At 41.6% G+C, this 12,136-nt stretch overlaps 1 pseudogene across 1 annotated transcript; it reads left to right on the plus strand.

Moving 5' to 3' along the window:
* Positions 1 to 352: 352 nt before the first annotated feature.
* On the plus strand, positions 353 to 818 carry LOC309829290 (large ribosomal subunit protein uL23-like; annotated as a pseudogene). Its single transcript has one exon. The product of its transcript is annotated as a large ribosomal subunit protein uL23-like (transcript).
* The last annotated feature ends 11,318 nt before the right edge of the window (positions 819 to 12,136 follow it).

A 12,136-nucleotide genomic window follows, 5' to 3' on the forward strand; every position in this document is an offset into this window, starting at 1 on the left:
AATATTCATAGTTAGTGCTGTGTGCTTTATATTGCATCACATTTTATGCACATCACTTCTAACTGTCTCACTTTTAGTGATGCTAACGTTAATTACTGATTTAAGGAGGCAACAGCCAGATCTTCCCACTGTTAAGTTATGATACACTTTTTTTCCAATCAGTAAATAACCAATGCCTGGAGTGATACTTTGGCCCCATGTAATGCCAAGAAGTTTTTAAGACTCTCATATTGCTGCCTTTTACCCTATTCCCTAATTCTTCTTCCCCCCGCCACCGAACGAAACTCTTCTGTAGAAGGTCACTAGTGACTTCCTTACCACGAAAACCAAGAGCCTTTGGCTTTTCAGGAAGATGGTGCCGAAAGCAAAGACGGAAGTCCCTGCTCTTTACCTTCCTAAAGCCAAAGGCTTTGAAGGCGTGGAAGGCAGTGATGAAAGACATCCACAGCCACAATAAAAGAGAAGAAAGGAATGTCATCCAACTTCCAACAGCCTAAGACACTGCAGCTCAAAAAGCAGCCCAAATACCCTCAGATGAGCACACCCAGGAGAAACAAGCTTGACCATTACGCCATCATCAAGGTCACCCTCACCACTGAGTCAGCCATAAAGAAGATAGAAGATAACACACACTTGTGTTCATTGTGGATGTCAAGGTCAACAAGCAACAGATCAAACAGGCTGTGAAGAAGCTCTGTGACACTGATGTGGCCAAGGTCAACACTCTCATCAGGCCTAAAGGAAAGAAGAAGGCATATATTCCACTGGCTCCTGACTATGGTGCCTTGAATATTGCCAACAAAATTGGGATCATCTAAACTGAGTCCAGATGGCTAATTCTAAATATATCTTTTCACCCATATTTAAAAAATAAAGAATAGGGCTTCCCTGGTGGCGCAGTGGTTGAGAGTCCGCCTGCCGATGTAGGGGATACGGGTTCCGTGCCCGCGTCCGGGAAGATCCCACATGCCGCGGAGCGGCTGGGCCCGTGAGCCATGGCCGCTGAGCCTGCGCGTCCAGAGCTTGTGCTCCGCAACGGGAGAGGCCACAACAGTGAGAGGACCGCGTACCGCAAAAAATAATAATAATAAAAATAAAGAATAAAAAACAAAATCAAGAGACTTTGTTCATCTTCCTTGAGCTTTCTGAAATATTTTATATTATTACACCTTTTTCAAGAATGTCTTTTCCCCTTTCTTCCATAAAGTTTCTTATTTCAAGTACCTCTCCCTCTAACTGCTTATTTACATCTTTATTGAATGCTTTCATTGGACTGTAAAGAGGGTCATAGGTCTGCTCTTTGTCTTCAACTTGGTCTCTACACTGTCCACTTTAGTAATCTTACCCACATTCACAGCTCAAGCAGATTGCTAAAAAAATGTGTACCTCTAGCTTGACATCCTATAGCTTTTTGACATTTCCACCTGGAGTCCCATCAGGTATAACTTAAACTCAACCAGCATAAAAGAGAAGTCATCTTTCTCTGTACTTCCATCCTCCCAATATAGGAGTTTTGATTATTTCAATGTTCATGTTTACATTGTTATGTTCATGTAAATATTGTTCACTGCTGAGACACAGTGTATTTTAATTACACTTACTTTTATATAATAATAACTATAATAAAAATTACCTTGTTTTTTAAAATTTTATTTATTTATTTTTGGCTGCGTTGGGTCTTCGTTGCTGCACGCGGGCTTTCTCTAGTTGCTGCGAGCGGGGGCTACTCTTCGTTGAGGTGCTCAGGCTTCTCACTGCAGTGACTTCTCTTGTTGCGGAGCAGGAGCTCTAGGTGCATGGGCTTCAGTAGTTGTGGCACGTGGGCTCAGTTGTTGCGGTTCGCGGGCTCTAGATCACTGGCTCAGTAGTTGTGGCGCACAGGCTTAGTTGCTCTGCAGCATGTGGGATCTTCCCGGACCAGGGGTCGAACCCATGTCCCCTTCATTGGCAGGAGGATTCTTAACCAATGGACCACCAGGGAATTCCCATGAAGTAATTAACATAATCTCTTTTTCTTAATAAACATATTTGCTTTCAGACAGGCTTTTCCAAGCTAATCTGCATTATTACTGACAGTTTATTTCTCCATAACATTTTTGACCAAATTATTCCCATGTCAAAACCTGTTATTGAAGTTAAAACTCCTTAGCATCCCTTTCAAATTCTTCGATACACAGTTTCAACCTTCCTTTTTACCCTTCTCTCCCTATTCTTCCCTACATTTGTGCTGTCTTTCAATCCACCCCTGTTGGATGCCCTTTTCTGAACCTCCCTTATGTTCTCTACCATCATGAGTTATTATTATTCATGAGCTTTTCCCCATGTGTGCCCACAGGAACCTTAGCCATTTTCTAAAATATATCTGAAATTCGACTCTCTCCTCGAAATCTCCCTGTCTACCTCAGTCAGAAGCAATCTCTTTCTGGCCTAAGTTCCCAGGATACTTAGTATACTACCTTATGATAACATTTTTTTAATAAGCAAATGAATGTGGCACTTCAGCATCAGTATTACCTTTAAAACTAGATTCTAGGGGGAATTCCCTGGCGGTCCAGTGGTTAGAACTCTGTGCTCTCACTTCGGAGGGCCTGGGATCTATACCTGCGCAGGGAACTAGGATCCCACAAGCTGCTCTGTCGCCGCCCCCCACAAAATAAAACCTAGATTCTAAACTCCCAGAGGACAGAGTTCACATCTTATACTTCCTTCTAGTCTCTATAGCACCCAATGTACTATCTGATAAATGAAGGAGTGACCGTTGGAGTGGGTGAATAGAGGAGGTAAAGAGTGGACAGGGAAATATATTGTAGAATGACAAAGTGGATAAATGAAAAATAACTCCAGGAACTTATTCTGGATTGTCTGGAAATGGGCTGACTGGACCACACACCCATCTGTCTCACCAAAAAGAGGAGCTGCACTCAAACCGAACTTCCCATGTGTGCCTGTCAGTTTCCTGTTTACTCTCAGAACCATCTCCCATCCTTTCCCCGCTCTGTGCTGTATCACAGGGAACTACGTTGTCCAGGATGTCACACTTTGGCTTTTTGGTTGTTTCAGGTAGTTTTCATATTGTTGTTTGGCTATAGTTCACTCACTTTCATTGTTGTACAATATTCCACTGTGTGCACGTACCAAATTTATGTATTTATTCAACTATTAATGGGCATGTAAATTTCTCATTTGGGGCTATTATTAATAATGCTAACATGAACATTCTGTTACATGTCTCTTGTAAAAATATATGTTAGCACTTATTTCTTGGGTTTATATCCAGGACTGGAATTGCTAGGTGAAGGGCATGTGTATATCTAGTATTTACTAGATATTTCAAATATCCAAAGTTGTTCCAGCAGTGCATGAGAGTTCCTGATGCTCTAGTCCTTACCAAGGCTTGGTATTGTTAGATTTTAAAACTTTTTGCAAATCTGATGGTTATGAAAGGAGAGCTCATTCTGCTTAATTCACTGATTACTAGGGAGGTTGAGTCCCTTTTCTTAGGTTTATTGATTATGTATTTCTTCTTTGAAGTCATTATTTATATCCTTGGCTAGTTTTTCAGTTGGTTTTATGTTTCCTTTGAGGTGTAGTAGTACTTTACATATTCTGGATATTACACTTCGTTAGTTATACTGATTCTCTCAACACATATTTATTGGGCATTTACTATGCTCAAAGGATACAGCAGTGAACAATACAGACCAAAAAACCACTCTTAGTTTATGAAGCTTACATTCTAGTATAGGGAGAGAAACAATAAACACAATAAATAAGTAAAGCGAAGGTATATTAAATTTTACATACTCTATGATAAAAGCTATAGAGAGAAATAAAGCAGGGAAGGGGCTTAGGGAATTCTGGGGAAGGGTTGCAGTTTGAAATAAAGTGGTCAAGGGAATTCCCTGGCAGTCCAGAAGATGGGACTCTGTGCTTCCACTGCAGGGGAACTAATATCCTGCAAGCGGCGTGGTGCAGCAAATAAATAAGTTAATTAATTAATTTAATTTAATTAAATAGTGGTCAAGGAAGGCGACTTTTGAGTATAACCCTGAAGGAGGTCAGGAAACAGTCCATAGAGGAGTTTGGGGGAAGAGCATCTTAGATAGAATAGTAAACGCAAAGGCCCTGCAGGTAGAACATAAATGGTATGTTCAAGGAACAGCAAGGAGGCCAGTGTGGCCAAAGCTGAATAGGGAAAATGAGTCATAAGACATGAGATTTGATTTTTTGTTTTGGGTTTTTTTTTTTTTTTGGTAAGAACACATTTAAAAAAATTTTTTTTATTGGAGTATAGTTGATTTACAATGTTGTATTAGTTTCAGGTGTACAGCAAAGTGAATCAGTTATACATCTACATATATCCACTCTTTTTTTTTTTTTAGATTCTTTTCCCATATAGACCATTACAGAGTATTGAGTAGAGTTCCCTGTGCTATACAGCAGGTTCTTATTAGTTATCTATTTTATGTAGAGTACTGTTTATATGTCAATCCCAATCTCCCAATTTATCCCTCCCTGCCCCCCTTATCCCCTGGTAACCATAAGTTTGTTTTCTACATCTGTGGCTCTACTTCTGTTTTGTAAATAAGTTCATTTGTACCCTTATTTTAGATTCCACATATAAGCAATATCATATGATATTTGTCTTTCTGTGTCTGACTTACTTCACTCAGTATGACAATCTCTAGACCCGTCCATGTTGCTGCAAATGGCATTATTTTGTTCTTTCTTATGGCTGAGTAATATTCCATTGTATATATATACCACATCTTCTTTATCCATTCCTCTGTTGATGGACATTTAGGTTGCTTCCATGTCCTGGCTATTGTAAATAGTGCTGCAATGAACATAGGAGTGCATGTATCTTTTCGAATTATGGTTTTCTCCAGGAATATGCCCAGGAGTGAGATTGCTGGGTCATATGGTAGTTCTATTTTTAGTTTTTTAAGGAACCTCCATACTGTTCTCCAAGACATGAGATTTGAACAGCAAGGTGGAGAATGTATGTGTGCGGAATGTAAAGGATGTTTGTAGACCATTATAAGGACTTGACTTTTACTCTTGGTGAGGTGGGAAGCCTTTTGAGAAAAGGAAAGATTTGAGCAGAGGAGTGACACAATCTGACTTACTGCTTTAAAAGGCCCATTCTGGGGACAAGGGGAGGAGTAAACTGAGTGGCTTTCAGAATGATCCAGGTGGGGCTTCCCTGGTGGCGCAGTGGTTAAGAATCCACCTGCCAATGCAGGAGACGTGGATTCGAGTCCTGGTCCGGGAAGATCTCACATGCCGCGGAGCAACTAAGCCCCTGCTCCACAACTACTGAGCCTGTGCTCCAGACCCCGCGAGCCACTACTGAAGCCCGCGTACTACAACTACTGAAGCCGCGCGCCTAGAGCCCCTGCTCCGCAACAAGAGAAGCCACCGCAATGAGAAGCCTACCACTGCAGCGAAGAGTAACCCCCGCTCACTGCAACTAGAGAAAGCCCATGCACAGCAACGAAGAGCCAACGCAGCCAAATATTAAAATTAAATTAAAAAAAAAAAAGAATAATTCAGGTGAAAGATAATGGTGGCTTGCGCTAAGGTGATACTGAGGTGCTAAAAAGTGATTAGAGAAAACTAAAAGAAAATCCATGAGTAACTATGACCATGTTGAGGTTGGGTAGCATTTGTTGGGTAGTTATTGGTTAATTTTTGTTTTCTTACGCTAGAAGAAATTTCTCTACTAATGTTTAGGAGCTGGGACTCTGGATGGAGAAAACAAAAATGACCAAGACATTGGTGGTGATTGGTATGACTATAACAGTAAATACACAAAAATGGTAATGGCTTGGGCTAAGGTGGTCCCAGTGAAGTTTGCAGAATCTGGATTTATTTTTAGAGTGTAACTAACAAGATTTGTTGATAAATTGGGCATGGAATGTAAGCAAAAGTGAGAAATCAGGAGTTACTTTAGGGTTTTTTTGTTTCTAAAAGGTTAGAGTTTCCATAAGTTGATAGTGAAAAAGCTTCAAGAAGACCAGATTTGGTAGAGAAGATCAGGAGCTCATTTATGGACTATTGAGTTTGAGCTGCCTTTTCGATATTCAGGAGGAGATGCCCAGCTGGCAACTGGATATATGAGCTTGGCATTCAGGAGAATTTAAAGGGAGTTTTATTAGTCACCATTTTTGATGTAATAAACAACTCTGAAATCTCAGTGGATTACAGCAACAAACATTTATTTCTTGCTCTTGTCACATGTGGGTGACAGGTTGATTACAGTTCTGCTCTAGGCTGTGGGCCAGCTATGTGTCTCATTAGAGTGTATTCTAATTTGGGGCCTAAACTGAATAAACAGCCACTGTCCAGCACATGCCATACTCACGGCAAAGGGCAGAATCAACAGGGGCTAAACTAAGCAATGCAATTCAATTTAAAGCTTCTCTTTGCATGTGGCTATATCACTTGCTTCCATTCCATTCCATTAGCTAAAGAAAGTCACATAGCCCAGCCCTGCATTGGGACAAGGATGTATATTGTGCACAGAAAAGGCAATTCAAATGGTATGTATGTACAATTCTCATAGAAGGGAGGGAGCAAATAGTTGTAAACCATAATTCAATCTCCCACTATGTGAGTACATTGAAGAGAAGAAATCCAAAAACAGGTATTCCAATGTTCAGAGGTCAGAAAGACAAGGAAAAACCCACAAAGGAGACTGAGAAGGAGCAAATAGTAAGGTAGGGGGAAAACCAGATTGGAAGTCAAGTAAAGAAAGTGTCTCAAGAAGGTAGGAGGGATTAACTATGTCACATGTTGCTAATAGGTCAAGCAAGGTGAGGACAGATATTGACCATTAGATTTAGTCATGTGGAAATCTTTGGTCATCTTGACAAGAGAATTAATGACATGGTGGGACCAAAACCTGATCAATGCAGATTCAAGAAAGAGTGGGAGGAGAGAAGTTAGAGATAGTGGATATAGGCAGACTACTCTTTCAAGGACTTTTGCTAAAAGGGGAAGGAAGGAAACGGATGAGTAATTGGAGGGAAAAGTGAGGTCAACAGTAGTCTTTTTTTTTAAGATGGGAGAAATAAAACCATGGTTTCATGATGGTAAGAGAGATCCAGTAAAGAGGGGGAAAACTGATGATGCCAGAGAGAAAGTAGAGAATTACTGTACTGAACAGGCTAGAGGGGATGGGCTCTAGTGCTCCATGGAGGACTGGTCTTCATCAGGAGCATAGACAGTCTATTCAGAGTAACAGGTGAGAAGGCACACCATATTGTCACAAGTACAGGTAGGTGGGTAGATATGATTATGGAAGCATAGGAAAATTCTCTTTCGATTGTTTCTAGTTTTCAGCTAAGTAAGATGCAAGTCATCAACTGAGAGTGAAGATAGGGAGAAGTTGTGAGAGGTTTGAAACTTAGAGAAAAGTATGAGTAGTCTAGAGGAATGGGAGATTGAATGTACTAGGGAACAATATTGATTGGTAGTAGAATTAAGGGCCTATGTGAGGTTAGTGATGATTGTGTGGGTTTTTTTCTCCCACCACAGTCAGCTGCAGAGGTGTGGGTGCAGAGTGAAATGGAGAATTAGGTGTGTCCAGGTGACAAACAGGCAGAAATTTAGATTTAATCAGAATCTGTCAAGTTAAAAAAAAAAAGCAAGAGAGACACGTGTATGCAAGGGAAGTTTCATCACAATGGTTGGTCATGTAAGTCAGATAATAATGGAAGTAGAACATGGCACAGATTAGGGATAATAAAATGATGGAAGAATCATGGATTATAGGTCTAGGTATATTTGACAAATTTTTGGAGACAGGAATAAGCTTAAAAAGTAGAAAGTCTTGGTCAGAGTGTGATGCTTAATACTGACACTATGGAGGAATTGCATTTACGGGTAAATGACAAGATCTAGAGCAGCACTATTTAATAGGACTTCTTCTGATGATGGGGATGTTCTATATCCACTGTCTAATATGCCACTGGTGGCTACCAGTCACTGGAAATGGGCTGACTAAGGAAATAAAATTTAAATTTTATTTAAGTTTAATAAATTTAAAATTAAGAGCAACATGAAGCTAGAAGCTACCATATTAGACAGTGCAATTCTAGAGATTATGACCATGTTAGTGAGTAGCTAAAATGGAAGACAATGTTATTGGAGAAGAGGAGGCCAAAAACTTAGCAGCTAAGTTATTGGAAAGACCACATCAGTAAGTGGATATCTAAATCTGTAAGAATTATGACAAGAATAGTACTGAAGTGACAGTGAACCACCAGCTTAAATCTTCAAGGAAAGATAAGTGTCTCAGGATGGGAGGACAGGTATAACAAAGAGTAAAGTGAGTGCTATAGTCAGATACCATGTTAATCAAAACTGAGGGTTGGGCTTTCCTGGTGACACAATGGTTAAGAATCCGCCTGCCAATGCAGAGGACACGGATTTCAGCCGTGGTGCGGGAAGGTCCCACATGCCGTGGAGCAACTAAGCCCGTGTGCCACAACTACTGAGCTACTGAGCCTGTGCTCTACAGCCCACAAGCCACAACTACTGAGCCCCTGTGCCACAACTACTGAAGCCCATGGCCAAGAGTAGCCCCTGCTCACCACAACCAGAGGAAAGCCCGCACGCAGCAACGAAGACCCAACACAGCCAAAAGTAAAATAAATAAAATAAAATAAATTAACTAAAAAAAAAAACTGAGGGTTTTATGGAGGAAAGAAGCAGAAAAGTTTAGAACCAGCAATGCAAGGCAGACACCTACCCCTTGTCTAGGTTCAATGGCATAATATATGCTTTGAAAATATCTTTGTCCATCGCAGAAGAGAAGTTTGTGGATTGTCTTATCACATTTATTTATTTATTTATTTAAATTAATCAATTTATTTATATTTTATTTTTGGCCGTGTTGGGTCTTCATTGCTGCGCGCAACCTTTCTCTACTTGCGGCAAGCGGGGGTTATCACTTATTTATGATGGCTTTTATTGAATAAAAGTTTTCCTTCTTTTTTTTTTTTTTTTTTTTTTTGCGGTATGCGGGCCTCTCACTGCTGTGGCCTCTCCCATTGCGGAGCACAGGCTCCAGACGCGCAGGCTCAGCGGCCATGGTTCACGGGCCTAGCCGCTCCGCGGCATGTGGGATCTTCCCGGACCGGGTCACGAACCCGCGAGAGAGTCTGGCAGGCAGACTCTCAACCACTGCGCCACCAGGGAAGCCCTCTGATAGTTTTATTATTTTATTTTATTTTATTTTTTTTGCGGTACGCGGACCTCTCACCGCTGTGGCCTCTCCCGCTGCGGAGCACAAGCTCTGGACGCACAGGCTCAGCGGCCATGGCTCACGGGCAGAGCCACTCCGCAGCCTGTGGGATCCTCCTGGACCAGGGCACGAACCCGTGTCCCCTGCATCGGCAGGCGGACTCTCAACCACTGCGCCACCAGGGAAGCCCCTATAATTTTATTTTTTTAACATTTAAATCTTTAATTGATCTGGGGTTTATTTTGACATAGTTTTTGAAGTAAGGATCTCCTTTCCTCCAAATAACCATTTATCCCTACATCATTTATCAAATTATGTATTGAATTGCTAATTTCTGCCACTGCTACCTTTTAAATAGCCTTCAAATCTGTCTTACTCTTTATCTTCCCATTGGTACTGCCCTAGTTTAGGTCACTATCATCCTTCCAACTTTCACCTAGATTGCTTCCATAGCCTCCTGACTCGTTCTTGGTCTTCAATCCCTTATACATACTGCAGTCAAAATGACCTTTGTGTAACACAAAACTGCTCATGTTACTCCCTGCAGAAAGCCTTCCAGTGACCATGCCATTCCTTTAAAATGAAGTACAAACCATTATATCAGCTTATTTCTATAGCTTCATCTCTCACCATCCATCCTCCTCACCCTCATCTCTACTCTCCACCCTAAGGCCCCTGAATGTACCATGCTCTGCTTCATTTCCAGGCACATGTTGTTCTTTGCCTCTGCTCTACCCCACTACATCTTTGATGACTAACCTCGTCTATCTTGCAGGTTTCACTATGGTGTCACGTCTTTCCATAAGCCTTTTGTGATCTTCCTTGAGCCCAGATTAGGGGCTTCTCCTATATGATATTTTCCCAATTATACTTTTCTCATTATAGTACTAATCATGCAGAATGCAATTTCTTATTTACCTTCCTATTTATTACTCTTCTAGATTATAAGCCAGTTGAGGGAATTTCGTGTTCTTCTGAATCACTAGCACCTAACATATGGTAAATTTCTACAGATATTTTTCGAATTCATCAACTACATGGTAGATAGCAGGCACTGTGCTAGGCTATGGAAATACAAGAGAACACAAGAAAGACAAGATTACTCCCCTCACATAACTTACACTCTAGTGAGAGAGATAGACAGTGAACCAAACAAATAAACAAAATAATTGCTGCTTGTGTTAGGAAGACAGTAAACAGTTGCTTTAGTAAGGAAGAATAGAGGACCCTACTTGAATAGGTTGGCCAAGGAATTCTGCTTTGAGGAATTGACATTTAAGCTAAGAACTAAAGAATGAGAAGGAGCCAATCATGTGAAAGCCAGAAGAAGGACATTATAAGCAGAAAGAAGAGCAGATGCAAAAATCCCGAAACAGAAAAAATCTTGGTGTATTCTAGGAACTTTGGCTGCAGAGGACACTTTGATTGCAGAGTTGTAACTGGTGGGATAAGGTACATGGTATAAATTTGGAGGCCTGAGGCAGGTGGCCAGTCATGCAGGGTCTTTTTGGCCATAGCCAGGGACTTGGATTTGTTCCAACAGGCTGGAAAATCACAGAAGAGTTTTAAAGAGGAGAATTGGCATGCTCCAATTACATTTTCAGAGTTCACTCTGGCTGTGTTGATAATGGAATGCAAGGAGGTTACCATGGAAGTGCAGGGACCAGTTAGAAAGCTACTGCAGTAATCCAGGAGAGGGAGAATGGTGGCTTACACTAGCATAGTCACAAGTGGAGATGGGTAAAAGTGAATGACTTCGGGCTTCCCTGGTGGCGCAGTGGTTGAGAGTCCGCCTGCCGATGCAGGGGACACGGGTTCGTGCCCCGGTCCGGGAAGATCCCACATGCCGCGGAGCGGCTGGGCCCGTGAGCCATGGCCGCTGAGCCTGCGCGTCCGGAGCCTGTGCTCCACAACGGAAGAGGCCACAACAGTGAGAGGCCCGCGTACCGCAAAAAAAAAAAAAAAAAAAAAAGTGAATGACTTCAAGATGTATTTTGGGGGTAGAACAATTTAGACTTGCTGATGGACTGACTATGAAGGATAAGGGAAAGGGAGGAGACTAGAACAATTCCCAGTTTTCTGACTCCAGACTCCAGTGGCTGAGTGAATGAAGTCACTATTTATAGAAATAGGGACAATGGGGAGGAATGGCTTAGGGAGGACACAAGGACATCAAACATTCTATTTTGACTATGTTAAGATTGAAATGTTTGTGAGATAACAAAGTAGAGATGTCAAATTAGTAGTTTGAATATATTAATCTGGGGCTTAGATGAAAGGTCTAGCTTTGACATACTAATATAGGCTTCCTCAGCATGAAGCCTTAGGAAATGGATGAGCTCCCCAAAGGACAAAGTTTAGGTGGCGAAGAAGGTGGTATTTAGAAACCAAGAGCTAGAATTCCCTGGAGGTCCAGTGGTTAGGACTCAGTGCTCTCACTGCTGGGGCCGGGTTTGGTCTCTGGTCGGGACACTAAATTCCCGCAAGCCTCGTGGCCAAAAAAAAAGAAACCAAGCACTACATCAGTTACTAGGGGTGTCCCTTCTAGGCGGTCTTACTAGACTGAGCCAGGAATATACATATATTCACACATACATTTACATCTGTGTTTGTTTCTGTATCTACCTATATTGAAAATGGTGAGTTCACTCTGAGTTCATGTTCCATTTCAGTCCATTACCACAGAGCTCATTCTAGCTTTCCTCCTTCCATATTTATACCTCTCTTCTCTCACAGTGAAAAGCTTGACTGTCATTATCCTCAGTATTCTGCTAGTTTGCTTGATCACCCTGTGTGTGGCCAATCTCCTGACACCTTTAGGCTGCCACCTTGACAGAATGCTCTCTTTGTGCAGGCCTGGCCTTTGGGCAGTTCTTCTGGTCA

Source organism: Grampus griseus, assembly GCF_964374135.1.
Source record: "Grampus griseus genome assembly, chromosome: 11".
Classification (NCBI taxonomy): domain Eukaryota; kingdom Metazoa; phylum Chordata; class Mammalia; order Artiodactyla; family Delphinidae; genus Grampus; species Grampus griseus.